Source organism: Crinia signifera, chromosome 3 (assembly GCF_055691185.1).
Source record: "Crinia signifera chromosome 3, ASM5569118v1, whole genome shotgun sequence".
NCBI lineage: Eukaryota > Metazoa > Chordata > Amphibia > Anura > Myobatrachidae > Crinia > Crinia signifera.
The window spans coordinates 139,714,001-139,726,645 of NC_139219.1; the positions used below are offsets into that span (position 1 = coordinate 139,714,001).

At 43.6% G+C, this 12,645-nt stretch overlaps 1 long non-coding RNA gene across 1 annotated transcript; it reads left to right on the top strand.

The window, feature by feature from the left end:
• Positions 1–4,504: 4,504 nt before the first annotated feature.
• LOC146062585 (uncharacterized) lies at positions 4,505–7,965 on the top strand. Its single transcript, XR_014471409.1, has 2 exons — positions 4,505–5,273; positions 7,104–7,965. It is a non-coding gene; the product is annotated as an uncharacterized LOC146062585 (long non-coding RNA).
• The last annotated feature ends 4,680 nt before the right edge of the window (positions 7,966–12,645 follow it).

Here is a 12,645-nt window from a genome sequence, read left to right on the forward strand (position 1 = left end):
ACCATAATAAAACATTACCTATATAATAAAGGATAAGGAAGACAATACTTATGTCTCCACCTTTTTTTCCCACTTTTGTATCCACAAGAGGGCTTTACACCCCTCAAGTAGGAGCAGCTTAGCGACACACCCCATAGGGCGCCTATTTCTACTCTGAGTTTCCAATCTTGAGTATACCTCCCATTCTTTTTATAAACTGGATACTGTATGGAATACAGTATTAATATTTAACAGTACAGCTGGTTTATAGTATAGGCTGTTTCAAACATTTAAATAAGATTAGTGGTCAGGAAAAGGTTAAACATAACATAATAAATAAATACACATACATAATAGAACCAGTACTGCACTTTCTAGGCTCACAATCTCCCACCTCATGGCAAGGATCCTGTATCTTCCTCCTGGCAGCTACTCTCTGGTCCAGTGTGTTGTTTGAGGGCTCAGAGCCACACATACAGTAAATGTGGTAGAAGAAGCTGGTACACTAGGGATGTGCACCAAGTCTGCTCCGTCCCTTACACTGCATGATGTGGTGGCAGCTCTATTGATCATATTATATACCAGCTAATATTATCATTATTTAAGGCACTTGCCAAGAGAAGAGGGTTTCCAGGCAACCATACCCCCCCCCCCATTTGCCTATGAAGTAGTAAATGCTCATACTGTATGTTGTAAAAGTATATTCATTGTATAATAGAAAACCATGCCATGATCTAGTTTTTATAAAGAATCAGCAATATGTTTGTGCAGCCCCAGAGCTGGTTTAATACTTAGCAGGACTTGAGGTACTTAATACTGTGGGCTCCCCTAGGGTCAAAGAGTGGTCATGCATGAGTCAGATGAATTTCATCATAATAATATTTCATTTTAACTTCTGTGTAAATACAATACAATACAAATACAAAAAGCATCCTAGTGACCCCCATAAAATATATTACATTATATTAGTACTGTTCCAATAATCATATATAACAAAGAGCATCTGAATACTACCATACTATAAAAGGTAGAGCACTGTATTGACCACAATTCAGAGAATGCTTGTGACTGCCATACAATACATTGAGAATCCCAGTGACCACCATAGTAGAGCATTTGTGTGACTGCTAAAACAATATTAACCTCTCTTCATAAATTAACCCTTCTTAATAAACCAATTTACTCCATCAGCAATAATTAGAGCTTCCTAGTGACTGACCATCCAATACAGAGCATAATAGTTGCCTCAATACAATATAGAAAAGCACACAATACAGCTAATGCTCCTGTAACCACAATACAATACACCTAGCTTTCTACTTAACACCATACAATACCAGTTACTAAAAAAACACAGAGAGTATTATTTTGCCAGCCAGAGGACTTTGTGATCACCATACAATACAGATAACATGTTTATGATAAGAATACAATACAGGGAGCATCCCAGTGACCACATACAATAAAAAAGTATGTTAAAGACCAACATAAAACACAGAGCTGCACTGTTATGATGGCCATACAACAGATATACCATCCTAGAGACCTGCATAGGAAAGCGATCTAATGACAGCATACAATAAAGAGACAACCAAAGGAGAATCATACCATATAAACACATTTTACTGACTACCATACAACACATATTGCATCCCGGTGACAAACATACATTATACAAAGTACCCAAGAGACTACCATGATATAGCATTAGTTTGATTGCTACACCATATCAACCCCCCATGCAATCATCATAAAGTCTGTCTAGTCCTATGGGTGTGGCTTAATGGAGGGGGCATGGCTTTGCTCCAATGAAGCTGGGAGACACATCCCAGGGAAACGCGTTGAGATGAGCCTTATATTCCTGACACTTGCTACTCCTGACGAGCACTATTCTGCAATCATCTACTGCACAGGTTCTCAAACTTGGTCCTCGGGGCCACACACAGTGCAGGTTTTACAGGTCTCCTCACACAATCACAAGTGAAATAATTAGCTCTACCTGTGGATCTTTTAAAATGTGTCAATGAGTAATGAATGCACCTGTGCCCCTGCCACGTGACCTAGAAAATGTGCACTGTGTGGGGCCCTGAAGACCAAGTTTGAGAACCCCTGATAACTGATTAAAAGAACAAGCTATGGTCCCATTCCAGCATTAATATATACAGAGGACCCGTTTGGCAGCACCATTTCATCAAAACTCCCAGGTCAACAGAGCATCCCCATTCTTCAAAAGAACTTGTAACAGCCCTCCACATTCGGGACTATTACGGCTACCTGGTAAAAACAACTTTGCTGCTTTTAAAAATTTGAGGCTGAATTGTGTAGGCTGAAGCCGGGTTATTCACTGTGACAGAATCCTGGTGCTGCACATAGGGGGTTATTCAGATTGACTCGGACAGGTACACATTAGTTCGTATTGCTGCTGAGTGCGCGTGCGTAAACTATGCAATGCGCATGTGCAACGGTGGCACTCCGCACTCGGACGGATCGCTGCAAACAAAAAATGTCCACCGAACACTCTCGGACATGGGCGTAATGTGGGCGTATATTTGGGTGCGGTTTCAAACTGGGCATAAATCAGGCCGTAAACATGGGTGTGCGTGACAAGTAGTAGGCGTGCACTCGGACCGCTCACCGAGCGGCCGCCACCCAACACTCACAAGTTCTTCGGACCAAACAAGTAGCTTTCATGTCTAAGAGGGAAGTAGTTCATGTGCACCGCGTTCGGTGGGCAATCAGTATGCATCACCCCAAAATTACTTTCAGCTGAACACAATACTAACCCAGTCCATTGGTCAGTTTATATTAATTACCCCATTCCTCTACTGAGATTTCATGCATTAACCCATTCAGTCATTGCAGGGCGCACATGGAGGCCAAACATTTGTTTGAAAAGTTACATTAAATAAATTAATATATATGAATCATGCCACGTGCGTTCTTTTGCCGCATTACTACATGTACACCCTTAAAACATAACTGTGTTTATCCTGTGAACACAGTACTGGTCACATTTAACAGTAGTCGACCTGTGTCAACTGTCATACCTGTAAGTGTAAGCTAATATAACCCATATGTCATTATGCATCTATACGATCATGTATGCTCAATGATGTGTTAACAAACATGATTGAAGCCGTGGTTTGGATTAAAATCTTTTTGGCCTGTCCTGCCCATTTCCCTATTAACATCCATCAATGCTGTTTAGGGGCATTGATTCAAAATTGTTAAGATGTGTCTTGTACTTCACATGTCATGGTGCTAGGTCACAACAATCACACCCTCCCTACTATCTTATACAGGGTACTAAATCAATACCAAGAACACTCAGATTGGTTGCCAATATCAACCTCACATGTAGGGTTGCCACCTCACTTGTCATAGATTCCTGGAGATACCCCCTCCTTGCCCTAATGCGGAATCTGGAATCCGGGAGACTGGAAAAGCCTCCGGTAGGGTTGCCACTCAAAACGGGAGATTCCCGGAAATCCGGGAGAGGTGGCAACCCTACTCACATGTGAAATACAACTCCCATCTTACTCAATTTCCCCCAATGCACACGTGTCCATTCCTGAAACAAAAACACTAATATGACTTTGTCACTCTCCAAACGAAACACTATATGGGTGTGGGGACCCACATTGCACATAAATGTAGCTGCTAATCTGCAGATATATCAATTCACAAACAACACAAAGCTCACTTTAAAATCTGGAATTTTTTTTTATTTTTTCTGTTCATTTTCACAGGATAACTATAATGGCAAAGAAAAGCATAAGTGAAATAAAAACACAGGCAGGTCAAAATATAGCATCAGCAGAATCATCTCTCACACAATAGGTGTTTTCCCAAGTGATTCACCACACCAGCACTGAGAGGGCATTAGCCAACAATCCTGCCAGTCAGGGACACCAGGAAGAAACAAAGAAATAGCATTTCAAGAGAAAGTACCTGGAATTTCAGTACCCTTTGCACGGAATTGGATAGAGTTTGCAAACAAGAAGCTGGGCCACACAACAAAGGACAAAAGTAGGGACAAAATAACAGAGATCATCAATAGGGATGGCACAACAGTATTTTTTTCGGGCACTTTTGGCCTTAGTAGGCCCCTTTGCTGTGGCCGCAGCTCTTCAGCCCTATTGGGCTGGGGGGTTTGGGGGGTCATCTGCTGCAGAAGGAGGTGATCTTGTTCCTCTTTGCCCAGCAGGGAGTGGTGCTGGAGGAATAGCGGCAGAAATGGCAGAGAGTAGGGCCCTATTGGTGGTGATAAGCTCCGCCACAAGCTCATTGTGGAGGAGGAGGTCATATTGGTGGTTGAGCAGGTCGTTTTGGCGGATGGCTTGTTCAGCAATGACCTGCTGACTGGCAGCCATCGCCTTCATGACCTCCTCGCTCCTATCCTGCCACTCTGCTGTTGCCACTCCCTGCTGTACAATGGCCTGAAGCTGCTGCCCCTCAAGATTTAAAGCTGGGTACACAATCTATCTATACAATCTCTGTTTTCTTGCGACCGTTCGACCGACCGTAGACACTTTGGACCTTCCACAAACAGCTGATATGCGTGTACACACCTGTACAATTTAACTTGCAAGGTCCAATGTACTCCCGTCCAAACAGTCGCAAGAAAACGATTGTACCACCGTACACACTCTCTCAATTTGGGCGTTTGACACGATAGATATAAACAAATGATCATAATGGGCTGGGTTAAGGGCATACCAAAACAAAGAGGCGTGAGGACAGAACCTAAACAAAAGTGATTTCTTTTTTTACATCAGTGCTGGCTGTGCAGAGAACATGTACATTCATTCATTCGTCCCGTTTGTTTTCTACCACTTTCATCATGAGCTTAAGGAAAAGAAAGGTTCGTGCTTGCATTCTTGCTGCTATGGCCACAACATTGCACTCTATACAAAAAAAAAAAAGAGGAGCAAGAATCGCAGCTGCTGGACCAGAGACTGGCTTCTGCGGCGAGACACCTTCTCCCATATGCCATTGGTACAGGAGATACAGGAGAAAAACCCTGATGACTTCCGGAATTATCTACGTATGGATGACCCTACCTTCATGGAGCTGCTGGCACTAGTCACCCCTTTAATCCAAAAAAAGGACACTTATTTCAGAGGCCTATTTCAGCTGAGCAGAGACTGGTGGCAACGCTACGTTTCCTGCCTACTGGGAGGACACTTGCAGATCTGAGGTACAGCACTGCTATATCCTCTCAAACTCTGGGACTAATAATACCTGAGACCTGTGATGCCATCATATAACTTCTACAGGAGCAATACATGAAGGTAAATATATGCCAAAAAATATACATGCACTCCATCTTAATAGCAGTTCGTCATATATCTGACCATAGTCACCCTGCAGACTGACTAAAATAGATGCTTACAGCCCATATGTCTGTCCCTAGACACCCTGCCGGCTGACTAAAATTTAGACCTGTATCTGACCATAGTCACCCTGCCGGCTGGATTTTAGACACGAACACCAAATAATATTTTTTAAGTAACATCTTTTATTATAAACTTAACAAACTTTTAGAATATAAATATAAAAACTTTATAATAAATATAGAAAAAAACTATAAACTATAATTTTTTTTAAAAATGGCTGGTAATGGAGGTGATCAGGATAAGTATCTGTATAAATCACTGTTTGGGAGGGAGATGGTGTTTCCCCAAGCCATGGAAGGGACCACTGGATAAAACTGGTGGTACTCTTGTTTGTTGCTGTCATGGTTGCCCAGAAGTGATACTGGGGATAGTGGATATAATGACCTGGCTGGTACATTTGGTGTGAGCCAGGTTTGTCAGGTAAGGGTCAGGGGCAAACGCAGGATTTTCAGAAGGGGGTTTCCAGAGCGGCGGAGCAAAGCACGGAGATGGACACTTAGGTGACCCAGTATATGTTGGGTCAGTTAAAGTATTATAGATAGATCAAATGTATATAAATAATAATAAAATATATATACATACAAGGGTATCAACAGCAGTGTAGACCCCTGGGCATAGCAATGTAATGGGGCCCCTACCGATTCTCCAGCGGTAGGGGTGGGGGAAGCTTTGATGTCCCGCGGGGGGTAGGGGTATTATATCAACCGCTCAGCATGTAGGGCCTAGATCTGTAATTTCCACTAATTACCCCTTTACTGCACAAATGGTGGGAGAAGGGGGCATTGGGCTGAATGAAGGGGCCCTGATACATAACTTCCAGGGTGGTAGAGGATGTTTAATACGCAGAGGAGGGGTGTATAGTGGAGTGGGCTTATTATTCATAATTTTCTGGTGGGAGGACACCTTGCTTGACTGCAAATATCTCCAGTTCCCAGAAATAAATTTAGATTTTAATGGAATTAAAAACTAGAGAATCCCACCTACCAAATGATATTGGGGACTAGGGGATCAGAGTTCAGGAGGCAGAGCAATCTGCCAATGAGAATATAAAACTACATACCAGGTGTGCGGAGCTGGAGCAGTAACCATCTGCTGAAAGGCTGATAGTTCTGGTTCTGGGAACAGTAGAGACAAGCTACCAGCTTTTGGAATGTACCCTCAGAAAAACTCTAAGTCAGACAGAACCTGAAATATCTGACTGGGAAGAGCAATTAACAGGCTTGGATGGGGACCACTGCTGGGAAGTCAGATATCTCCAGTTCCCAAGGGCTGATTTTTAAAATTGTACCTATGGAAAGAGGGGACCCTCAGCTTTCAGGCTAGATCCTTTAGACTCCTGGGGGGTTTCTGGGTACTCAGAAACCCCCCTGCGTGCGCTACTGAGGGTCCCGACACTGGCCCGGTACAGGGTGTCAATTATTATCCGCTCAGCCTCTGCCCTTGTTGCAGGATCTAGTTTTGGCAGTTTTTTTTGCAATGTTGCATGACCTCAGATGTATCTTGTGTCTGCCTTGGCCTTTTACGGCCTCTCCTTGATGGAGCTTCAGGCTGCTGCGTGGCTTGCTGAGTGCTGGTTGTGGGTGTAGGCGTAGAGCAGAGGAGGGGTGAGGGCACATACAGTGTCGGTGAACACTGCTCATCCGCAAATAGAGAAGGCTGTAAAACATAATGTAGCAACAAAATCACTGATTTGTTTCGTAAAACATCTTTACTTCTATATTTCAGTTCCCTATGACTACTGAGGAGTGGCAAGCTATTGCCCAAGATTTCAAGGATCTTTGGAATTTCCCCAATTGTGGTGGTGCCATCGATGGAAAGCATATCAGAATAATGCCCCCTGCTAATAATGGCTCTTTTTTCTATAATTATAAGGGCTTCTTTAGCATTGTTTTAATGGCTATTGCCAATGCCAAATATGAATTCATCTTTGTGGACATTGGCAAAAATGGCAGGGTGTCTGATGGTGGGGCTTTGGAAAAGACCATGTTCCATGACAACTTAACAGCAATGGACTTCATTTACCAGAGCGGACACAGAATGTGCATGGTTTAAACTTTGTTTTCGTGGCTGACGAGGCGTTTGCCTTGCACGTCAATGTTGTGAAACCCTACCCCCAAAGGTCCCTTAATAGGGAATGCAGAATTTTCAACTACTGCCTGTCACGAGCTAGGCGAGTGGTTGAAAATACATTTGGCATACTAAGCAATACGTTTAGGATTTTTCATAGTGCCATAAATCTGCGACTCGATAAAATAGACAAGGTAGTTATGGCCTGTTGTGTGCTGCACAACTATCTACGCAGAAAAACACAGTCTGCACACCTCAATGTTTCAAACATGGATGACAGTGAAACAGTTGAGGAGCCAGTAGGATTAACATGCTTGGAGACCAATCTTAATACATGAAATGCCACTATGCGTGCAAAATTGACCAGAGAGGAGTACTTGCAGTACTTTAATGGTGCAGGTGCATATGATTGGCAGGATGACAGGATCTGATAAATTGCTATGACATGCTACCCTTGTACCCTTGTTCTGTACTTTATTTTTACTTTTCATCTTAATTTTCAATAAATAATTCAAATGTGTGTAATCTGTGTACTTACTGTGCCAGAGAGGGTTTCCTCAGGAACTTCAGGGGTGCATGGTGTGGCGCATGGGGCAGCCTGGGCCGCAGCAAAATTGCTGATGGAGTCCCTCGGCAGCTCTTGGTCTACTGTGAATGCCAGCAGATCATAGTACCAGAGCTTGGGCACATAAACTTGGTCTGTACCGGCCCCTGATTTCTTGGATCCCTCGACCTTGTTCAGCTCCTTTTTGAATACTGTCCTCATGTTGGCAATCCTTCCCCGCACCCACTCGATGTTAGCGGTGGGGTAGTAAGGGAGGCTGACCTTCACCAACTCCTCCAGCGTGACAGCTCTCTTCTGCCTATTTGAATAATCCTTTGATTTGCTGTTCCAGAGACAACTCTGGTCTCTGTGGGCCTCAATGAACTCCTTCATAAACTCCACGTTCTTCTCTGCCATTCTCAAAATGTCTGTTCAAAAATAAAAACATAATGGACATTACTTTCATGATACACACAACATACATCAATAAAGCATTTGTCATAACAACAATAAACTGTGGTTGAGTACTCACCAAAGGAAAGGGTGAAAGGAAGAGTGTGTATTCTGCTGTTCCACCAGAATGAAGATTTTTTTGTGTCGCAAGCATAGAAAACCTGTCGCCAGCGTGCAGAGAAAACTATGCGATTGGTTAATCGAATGTCCTTCCCATGCACGTGTTCAGTGGCACAAACAACGTGCCTACAAGGAGCCATGTACTGCTCTCACATTACAAAACAGGCTTTTTAACCAGTATTTGAAAACCACTATAAAGACGAGGTATGCGTCAGCCGGCAGGGTGACTATGGACAGATACGTCAAACTGACTGTAGTCGCCTACCCCATCTTTATAGCAGTTTGCCGTATCTGTCCAGGGTGACCCTACCATCTGACTGTAGACACTTTCCCCGGTCTTTATAGCAGCCGGCAGGGTGACTAGGGACAGATACGGCGACCTGCTACAAAGATGGGGTGCATGTATATTATTATTATTTCTTTAATTATACATGGGGAGAGGTGAACATTTATTGTGCTGTAGGAGACATCATGCAGCTTCGGAACGCCCACGTGGGCATTCCAGCTTTGACAGTATAGTCGCAAGAACGTCCAGCATATCGATCGAACGTGCGTACACACTGCACTTTTGTTCCGATATGGGCCCATCCTGTCGGATAAAAATTAAACAGCAATGAACCTTCAACCGAACGAGTATGGACGGACAAGACCGTTTTTGGACGTTTATCGCTTGTACAGAGGGAGTCGGGACAGTGTACACACCTATACAATCTGGGCGGCCGTCCCCGAACAGAAGAATGGCCCGACAATTGTATAGATGTGTACCCAGCTTAATTCGGCCTGCGTGGGACCATGCTGGACATTGGGTGCTTGCGTGGGTGGAGTTCTCTCAAGTGATGCAGTGGCTGGGGATGGTGGAGGTCCATCTTGGTATAAACATATAGGGGAAAAGATCAGCAGCAAACACCTCCACCGGGAGCTCGCTGTCCATATTGCCTACTCCCCGGATCTCCTCAATTGTGACACAATCCTGTGCCTAGAGTTCCAGGGAGGTCAGCTCCAGATGTTTGAGCATTCTGCCAGCCCTGCTGGTCTGGCTGTGCCTCCACCGTCCTGCCAGCTTTTTCTTAAGGTTTCTTTTGAAATCATACCACCAAATTATGATAAAAAAATCCAAATGATGACTGAATACATAATATACCAATTGATATCGTTTTATCAACATCATTTGCATTCAATGTAAACCATGCACATAGCATTTACTGCAATGTACCCATTTAATATGGTGTATTCATGGCATTTACTTATGACATCCAATACAAATACACATAATTGTTGAAGTGTTTAACCTCAAAAAAGCTAAATGTTTCCTCCCATACTTAGAATCATAGGACAGTAAGATGTGATACAGCCCATGGGCTCTTATTTGGTAAGATGTAAAATACACTTAACAGGTCCTGTTGGTATGGGCAACCAATCACATCCTGCCTACTATCTTGTAGAGGTTGCAACATAAATAAGGACACTTAGATTGGTTGCCACTAGCAACATCACATGTGAAGTGTATTTTGCATGTAACTTTATTTGTAACCATACTTCAGACACATACAACCATCATTGACCAACCTATTTTTGGGTGTTTAGTAAAAACAAGGGATGCTTAATTTATCCTGTATAGCTTACTAAACATCCCATATCCAGAATGTTGTGATGGATACTACAATGTTCAGTACTGTAGCACCGTGCATGTGCAACATCACACTTCTCTTTTCTGTGTTGCACACAACTCAACATTTACCTAAATTAGAGGTTGTTAGTTAAGCGCTCACCTTTGTGAGCGCTTAACTAACAACCTCTAATTTATACTATTTCTGAGCACGGACAACTCAAGTTAAGCTGCCCCACATACAAAAGGCTAATAAGCGCTGTAACCACCCAAATTATCTACTCAACATTTACCTACTCTATACCACCAGATAGAGATTTCACAGGTACACCTGACATACTGCTGTGTTGATTTTTGTCACAAGAAAAACATAACTACAAACACACACTTGCCTTCGCTTCACCCAATCCATATCACGATGTTGTGGTGCCACCTTATTGATCGCCTCCGTTATTTCATCCCATATTTTATCCTTCATTGTGGGTGTCAACCTCTTGTTTGTCAACTCTATCCACTCCCGTGCTTGGGGTACCAATATTGCAAGTTCCTCCTCTTGAAACGCCTTATGCTTCTTTTTCTTTGTTACTGTTGTTGTCTGACTTCCAGGATTAGTTTCTGATGCACTGCCAGTGCTGGCATGGCTTCTCTCTTGGGAAGGCACCTGCTGTGATCCTGATGATTCTGCTGATGCCATAGGTTGTCCTGCCTGTGAGGTGCTGCTTTGCTCCTCATTCCTCAGGTCTCTGGGCCTCTGCCTAACATTGGAGGTGATTGAGGCCAGTTTGGCTTGGATCAGCTCAGGGTCTAATATAGGGGAGTCTGAGTATGAACCAGACATGTTAGCAGCAAAGGGACCTTATGTTTGGCCCTCTATGTATACCCCTGAAACAACCCTCAACCCACCCTTATGTAGCATTCCGTACACGCCACGAAACACACGCTCCCCAAAAACCTGGTGGAGAATCCGCCAGAATTTCGGCGGGATTACCGGCGACAATTACGCACGCTTGCAATATAATTATGGTGTGGGATGCAGTGTAAATCCCAGAGGTCGGGATCCCGGCGTTCAGAATCCCGACGCTGGAATCCCGATCGCCGAAATCCTGACACTTTCTCCCTCCGGGGGTGTCCACGACACGCTCGGCACCGGGCCCGCTGCATGGCGAGCGCAGCGGGCCCGCAAGGGGGGGCGATCCACATCCCCCCCTTGTCGGGATTTCGGCGATCGGGATTCCAGAGTCGGGATTCTGAATGCCGGGATCCCGACCGCCGGGATTCAATACTGAATCCTATGATGTGTACACACTTGTACAATGTGCATGAGATTTTGACTATATAGTTAAAATCTCATCCAGATCGCATGGGTTTTAACCCATGCGATCCCAATGCACGCTCCCGTATCGCTGCCAGAAAGTCTTGGCTGTATAGACTATATAGTGCAGATCTGCACCACATAGTCTAAATTGTATGCAGATAGTCTAAATTGTAATATAGTCTAAATTGTACAAGTGTGTACACACCATAACACACAGGCCAAGTTGAAATGTATTAAATGGCATTATTTGTTGTAGTGATAGATCTGACTTTTGCTGTGTACACACGGTGAGATTTGACATTCGATTTTGACTAGATAGTCAAAATCGTATGCAGATCGCACAGGTTTTTTTTACCTTTCGATCCCGATGCGTACTTCCATGATAGCACAGATCGAAACCCAGATAGACAGGGCAGCAATGACTATATAGTGCAAATCTAATGCTGATTGCTATCTCTACTTTTAACATACAGTTCATACAAAGATTGTATAACACTCAAATCTAAAGGTGTGTACACACGGCAGATGCTGCCATGAGATGCGAGTCCCGATGCGATCAGATCGCATCGGGACTCCCATCTCACGGCATGCCAGAGGGGCACAATTTACACTATATAGTGCAGATCTGCACTATATAGTGTTGCCTGCCCTCTCTATCTGGCTGCCGATATGCACTCACACGGGGCGCTCATCGGCAGCGCATCGGGCTCGGAAGCCCTAAAAAGCATGCGATTTGGCTTCCGATGTTCCTTATATCGGGAACATCGGAAGCCAAATCTAACCATGTGTACACACTATAAAGGAATCTCACTGTGTGTACACACCATTTGTTATTCTGTGTATGTATTTGTTAATGTTGATGCTATATTTCCAGACTATTTAGAAATTCCATCCCAGATTTTAAAACAAACAACAGCAGATCACCTCTAATTAACTGATGTCAGGAGAAACACATGTAAGGGGCCTATATACAGTATATGGGGTGGCTGCAATGTAGTTGTGTCCCAGTGTGTTCTGTTGCAAGGTAAGTTTGGATATGATGTCTGTGTCAAAGTTTCTAATTATTACTGCATGCTTCTGTATGTGTTTAAAAGGAGTTTTCAGACCATTCCAACATCCTTGTAACGTATTGTTTGGCTAAATAGTGCATGTTACCTGGGCA